Below are 7,580 nucleotides of genomic sequence, written 5' to 3'. Positions count from 1 at the left end.
ATAAACTCATGTTCTTAGGTCATAGAATCCTTCCATATTTGATGCTTGATGGCATCTAAGAATGATGAAGGCTCATTTTGTATAATCGCGCTCATGATGGTCACGTATTCCTGATACCTGTTAGGTTTATTATTTTCACGGAAGGTTCCTCGGGGTGCAACATGTCCTTCAGCATCATCAAGTATCCCCCTAAGCCATGAAGGCCTCTTCCTAAAAGAGGGAGGCTCAGGTCGATAAATAGGATCCATGGGTTCCTCCACATCAGGCATTGTTACATCACCTACCCATAGATACAACGTCCACAATCGTAGGGTTCATCCTTTCCGCCACACCATTCTACTTAGGAGTATGTGGTGTAGTAGTCTCCCTCTTAATGCCAGCCTCAGATATGCCTGATTGAACCAACTGTAATATATTGGAGGTCTTGCTTTGACTTGAGGGGAATGGTCCCCTTTTGAGCTTTCCTTCAGCACATCCAGACATACACCTTCTTTCTCTACTTGGAATTCGGGCATCCTTGTTGCCATCTGTCTTACATAGAGTAGAGCTTTGTAATGAAGGTGGGCAAACCTCTGATGCCAAAGTTCAGACTAAAGAGATGTGTCATAAGACATGACACCTAGCAGACTTCCATCGACATGATATAATGAATCAACACGAAACCCAAGAGTAAAGGCATCTTTAACATTATTTTTCCATATACGTACCTTGCCATCGCTGAAGGTTACCTTGTAGCCTTTGTCTTCCATTGCCGAGATGGACACCAGGTTCTTTCAGAGGTCAGGTGCATTTAGTACATCCTGGAATTTCTAGCATTCTTGAATGCTTGTCCTCTTCCTTGATTCCCAGCTCTCCTTTTACCTTTGCTATTGAATTTTTCATTCTTTTGATTGCCATCAGAGGGATTTTGATCATCGTCCCGGTGTGAGTCCTTTCTATCAGGGCACTCCCTTGCATAGTGACCTGCTTTATCGCAGATGTAACATCATCCTTTTCTTCCACCCTTAGGTCCAGCCTTTCCTTTTGATTTAGTCCCGGAATTATTTCTTTTCTTAGCATGAGAAGAAAAGGCAGCAGGAGGATCTTTAGGCAAGGGAATTTCTTGCTCTTCTACCTTTGTTTCTTCTTGAATGCATCTAGCCATTAATTCCTCGAAACTAGGAATTACATTATTGTTCAAAAGAGTAGTCCTGAACACGTACCATTCGGATGGTAATCCTCCAAAAGTCGTGAGTGCCATTTCACTGTTAGTAATAGCCTCCCCAATAGATAGGAGATCGTTCATGACTTCGGTGATCCTTAAGAAGTATGCTTGCATACTCTCATCTTTACCCTTCTTGATTTCCCTCAGCTTATTTCTAAGAAACAAAACTTGATTTGCATCTTAACTTTAAAATAAACTCACCAGTCTATTGTAGATTTCCTTGGAGCTGTCCAGTTCAAAGATGTAGGCCACCAAGTGCTTGTCGATAGAGTCCCGGATGATCTTCTTTGTTTTGACTTCTCCATTTTTCCATTTGTTCCAGGCAGCAGCGGATGCATTTGATGGAGGCTCAACAATATTGCCTCTTACATGGTCCAGCACTCCTTGATCATCTAGGGTTAGATCGATAGACATTTTCCATCTGTGATAGTCAGCATTTTCACGAAGCTTGCCTTCGGCAGAGTGTTGCGAACCCCATAGTTCTTTTAGGATAGCCTCGCCAATCTTCTCTTCGGTGATTGCTCTTGCTCTTACTTGGGCTTTGTCTTCACCTCAGCTCTGATACCATGTTAAGTTATGGTATGTTCTATACTTATAACAGTTTACTTCTTTTTATTATTATATTCCACTGATTAGCAATCACATTTACATAAAGTAAAGTGCAGATAGAACATTAAACGATCGACAGAAAACAAGCCAAGACAAGAGACACAAGATGTGGCGGCTAGCCAGGGACAAACCCCACAATGTGTGGGGAAACCCTTTGATCAAATCTTCTTTTATCTTCAATAATTCAGCAGAGAGAAATAGTACAATAAATCTGATTCATATCAGCAGTAGCAAACCCTAGATCAGTAGCATCAGCATTAGCGGCTTCATTATCAAACTAGGGCAGACCATATCTCACAAACCGACGGTCGGATTGACTTCATTCCACCACCAAAATTTTCGGCTTCCAGAGAAGGTTTAGATGAACCTACAGTGCAATTCAGATGAGGAGATCTTCTAGGCCACGCAAGTCAATCTTTACTTCTGCAGTTGCAGCTTCAGTTTCAGCAGTTTCCAGCTTCAAACTAGGGCAGTCGATATCTTGCAAACGTTCGTTGGATTGACTTCATTCCACCACCAAAAGTTGCACCTTTCAAAGTAGGTTCAGATGAACCTACAACACATTTCAGATGAGGAGATATTCTAGGCCACGCAAGTCAATCTTTACTTCTGCAGTTGCAGCTTCAAATTCAACAGCTTCCGGCTTCACATGTGTGAGAGAGAGAGACCCATTTCAGCGCAGTAGAGAAGAGACTCATATCTGCGCAGTAGAGAGAGAGAGATGTGATGAGATGAGTGAGTCCAAATGAGGAAAAGTCCTCTTATATTTATACACAACGTTGGTGGGTGAATAGATGCGACTGTTGGGCTTCTGAGCCTACATGAGTTGTAGGTCAGCTTGATAATAATTCCATAATCAAAATAAATTCATATCTCCATGAATACTTATCGGAATCGGATGATATTTATATCAATCCTACACCTCTCGACGAGAGGAATCTAATAAAAATATTATTAGCCATGATTAAGATGACCCACATGAAGTTTTTCCCTGGTTGCCAATTTTAACAGGATATAACTCCGTGCACCAAAACAAGTGTTTGAAGTGGATTCTTTGGGTTATGAGAAACAAAATTCTCAAGACACGAAGAAATCTCACTAAGACTTGGAAGAAATGAGGAAAAATGATGAGCATCATTCCAAGGAGTTTCATCAAGATACATAACCTCAACAATACTCTCTTCGATGGGAAATATCTCATTCAAGGGATCTGGAGAATCCCAAGAACCAAGCCAAGGAGATTAAGAATACGTGTCCAGGTGCATACTAAGAATAGTATGAATTTTAGAAGTAGCAATGGAAACCAAAATAACTTCTTGATAAGATTGTTCTAAAGGACTTAGCGGCATAGCATCAATGAAGGAATCAACCTGATCTGGAGTAGGGATGATCCATGGATCACATGAAGTTGAGATCATGTTGATTGAGGTGACATGTAGAGGTGGGAGAGAAAAATTCCCCATTAAAGAAGAATCTTTGAAAAGACCTTCCCCCACACTCTCATAGTGAATATCAGTATTTGCCACATATTGAACATTTCCATTTGAAGAACTAGAAGAGAAAAAGGCCAATTGATCGAAAGTGACGATTTTCCCTTCATGAGGAAAACAGAGCACACGAAACAAAGAGGAAACCACACAAAACAATGCATGAATCCAGCTTCGTCTAAGTAGAAGGTTGCAACTCAGACTTTCAACAACGACTTCTACTTCCAATTCCAAAGTTCTCCCTACCAAGGTTATGGGAAAAGTTGTGATAATACCATAAAGACGAGAGCCTCTGCCATCAAAGTCTTGTAAGGTGTTCAAAGACTGATTGAGAGGTGGAGAGACATTGACTTTCCAACATGAAATAGACATGATGTAGGTGTAATCACACTCATCAATGACAGCCCGATGAATCATCTTCCCTTTAATAATGACTTGAATAAAAAACTCAATTTGATGGGAAAGATGAGGAAGATGGTTTCCAAGATCAAAAGTGATAAAATTTGAATCAGTAGTATCAGTTCGTCCTATAGTAGATAATAATGATTTATGCTGCATTGGACAAGTTTGGAGAACTTCCAAGGCAGACATCACTGAAGACGCTTGAGATATATCTTCGATAATATTTTAATGTTGAGCAGCTCTAGCGTTCGTATCATAATATGACTTCTGAAGCACACATTTAGGAGGTGGTCAGATTACAGATTCATTATTAGGTCTATCGATATGAAGAGGACTAGAGCTGGGTAGAGAAGAAGTAGAAGGTGTATTAGTTTCTTCCTTTTCCACCATCTGTTTTGAGGAGTTTGATAATCTTTTGACCGGGTGGCAACAAGAATATGCACTATTAGATTCATGTAAACCTAAGACCCTGAAGAGGCAGAGGATTGGGGTTGTTCTACCTATTGGGTATGATATGATGGAAACTTCTCTTTCAGTACAGATGGCCTCCCTTTCAATAAGCAATTAACTTCTACACGATGGGGAAAATCCTTAGTATAGTGATCTTCCTCACATATGAGGCAAGGATACTTAGGCTTACGCTTGGAGGCATCATCAGCAAATGGATTAGGAGGATTTTGTTTTGGGGTATCATATTTTGCTTTACCTTTACCCTTATTTTACCTTCTGAGGAACTGTCTATCGTGGTAGACTGGATTACATTAACCTCAGAGGTTTTACTAGGATTTAGAGAGGATTTTGAGGAAGGATTGGATGCAATATTCGAAAATGGATTTTTGCTTTGAAGAAGCTTTATTGGAATTTTAAGATACTGATCCAATAATACCATTGACAAGTGGTACGTTGGGAGACTTCGAAGATGCTAGATCTGAAGATGGCCTCACAACATCAAGGAAGATATCATATAGCATGACAAATTGGGAATATACCAAATCTAGATATTGGGCATGGGCGATGGCTTGATCCTTAGTAACACAACCTCCCATTTCTATGTCTACAACAATTTTTTTTATGAATGATTTGGTAAACCATTCAGTTAACAACTCATCACGTATTTCAAACTTGATGAGGCAGCATTGACGTCTCCATTCATGGTTGTGATCAGAGATATGGATAGCAGTATCCTATTTCCGAGACATAAGAAAATGGGTACCAGTTTCATAACGAACCTGTAACTAGAAGTGAGTGAGGAAGGTTGTGGACAAAGAATTGGAGTTTGAATAGGTAACTCAATCTACCATTATGTGACAGTACCCATCAAGGTTTGTTGAAAGAGACGTAGACAAAAAGAGTTGTTAACTTAGGAATTGAAAGAACACCATAAGTGATAAGTCATCACATGGGCCTGAGGGTCTTCTTTAGCTTTTCCTTCGAATTTTGGGCAATCACTAGGAATATGAGTAGGAACTGGAAGCAAATAAGGTGAATGAAGTATTGGATCATTAGTGAGCCCTGAGACATCCGATACTTCCAATGTTGCTAGAAATAATAATTGCGGGTTGAAAGGCATGTAAGGCCTTTGCTAAGGCCCATTTTGTGGATTCCATGCTTTTTGGTAATGGTTCCCCAAAGGGGAAAATTTTGACCATAAGGAAGTTGATTTTTCCCCCACTGAGGGGTACCCTAACCATAAGGTTGATTCTATCCCCACAAAGGTGGGTTCCTACCAGCATAGGGTTGATACTGACATGCCACAGGCTATTGTGAACAATAAGGTGGATGAACATTTTGCACAACATGTGGATTATAATGTTGTTGTTGCAACTGCTGACCCTGGTGATATAACTAATGGCTTTGCTGCTGCAGGGGTTGGCCTTGTGGCTACAAGGTTTGACCTTGTTGATCAAAAGGTTGGCTTTGTTGTTGCAACAATTGACCTTCCAGACACAAGGGTTGATTTTGTCGTTGGACAAACTATGTTTGCTACTACAAATGTTGTTGAAACTTCTGCAAATATTTCCCTTGTTGTTGAAAAGATTTCCCTGGTTGTTGTAAAGGTTGCCCCTACTACTGTAAAGGTTGTTTTTGAATAGTTGCTTGAGGAATTCCTTGTTAGTACTGATAAGTTCCAATTTGGAATTGACCATATGTACTGGGAATATGATTTTGACCAGGTTGCATATAAGGACCTACTTGCAGAATATAAGGTGGATTTTGAAGTGCTTGTGAACCATATGGAACATAAGACTATTGGTGGGGTATCTAGGTTGAATAAGGCTCTTGGTACTGGACATTACTTGCTCCAACTGGAATAGATGGTTTAGCTGAATTAGGAATACCAGTAATCGGTTGACTCACTCCAACCATGTGAGGTTGTGATCCACTCACATGGGTTCCACTTGAGACAAGAGGGGTATTTGGAAATTCCCCCCCATACTGTGAATCAGGTGGTGGAACATTTTTTCCACTGATGGGGGAATTGAGGAACTTACAGACGTATAAACCAAATATGTCGATTGCACCAGGATTATAGGTTGGAAAGAAGGTAATGGTTGTGTCGGAATAGATAGTTGAATCAGAACTGAGGTAACGACACTTTGCACAGGGATATGAGAGGTCATGTTAGGAATAAATGGACCAGAGGTACGCATAACATTCAATGGCCAAATTGGATTTTGGTATAATGAAGAAACATTGGGATTTCTAGAAACTAGTTGGTCTAAGGTCGTATAACCATGCGGAAGCATATGCCCGCTATCTTCAAGAGGTGTTTGATATGGAACTCCTCCTACATAACGAAAAAATTCCAGTGGAAAGTCGTATTCATAATCATTATCAACATTAGGAGCATGAGTAGTAGAGACTTCTAGGGGACCTCGATGAGAGGTTGAAAACTCACCTTCTGAAGCTATATGTGGAAATAGTTGCCGAGGAGGAATCTGAGATGGTCACGGAGATAACTCCAAAGGAACACCAGGTTGATCATATGGACTATAAGGTTGTTGAGTAGATATCACCAACGGATCAAAAAGCGGATTCAGAGGGTATCAAAAAAACCTCCATGGACTCTCAGGGGTTTTTGGATCAAACTCCTGAGACAACGATGATTCTAGAGGTGGTAGATGAGAACGAAGGGGTTGGATACTTGGGACAATTCAAAGTTCAAGACCTTAAGCCTCAAGTGACTGTGAAATTTCAAGACGAACTCCTTGTGACACCCCTTCAGTGTCAGATGATGAAGGAGAACAATGAGGTGAATGGTTCAGCCATGATGACTTTATCTCAAAAGAAAAAGGAGAAGAGATTATTTGGTTGAGGGCTTTCAAAAATTAAAATTTACAAGGAATTACTCAATATGAGGTCAAGAAGCAACTGCATGGGTTTGACATATTATCATTGGTAGTTAATTATATAACTTGAAACAACAAATAAATCAAAAAGGTCTATACTAGGCAAGAGGGTTTACCAAGTATCCATGAACCACAATATACACATTATCCAAAACCAAGGACTTAACATACGGTAGCCAATCTCCCCGAATGATGTGTTCAGTGTATCATGTTTACAAGGCAATAGACTCAGTTACCTATGGCTAAAAGATAGAAAGCTAGTGGGGTCTCCCATTATATACTCGATAGTAGAGGGAGTAGAAGTCTGTGTTAGGGCTATCTAATGCATAACCATTCGATGAGAGAATTCCCATATACTTTCCATAATGAATTCCCTCTTATATACCCAAAATTACTTGAGAACCTTTGGTATACTTCAGTACTAGAACGGGATTTCACCCCTAGGATAAAATGCATGCATTAACGAAAACTACCATATTTAAAGACGTCAAAACACATCTCTAGCCTAGGCCTCTAGATATTTGTGTT

This window comes from Pinus tabuliformis, chromosome 2_2, assembly GCF_031772625.1.
Source record: "Pinus tabuliformis cultivar Carrire ecotype Pingquan chromosome 2_2, CPIR1, whole genome shotgun sequence".
Classification (NCBI taxonomy): domain Eukaryota; kingdom Viridiplantae; phylum Streptophyta; class Pinopsida; order Pinales; family Pinaceae; genus Pinus; species Pinus tabuliformis.
The sequence above is the reverse complement of the archived record's forward strand: the minus strand, read 5'-3'. Positions refer to the sequence as shown.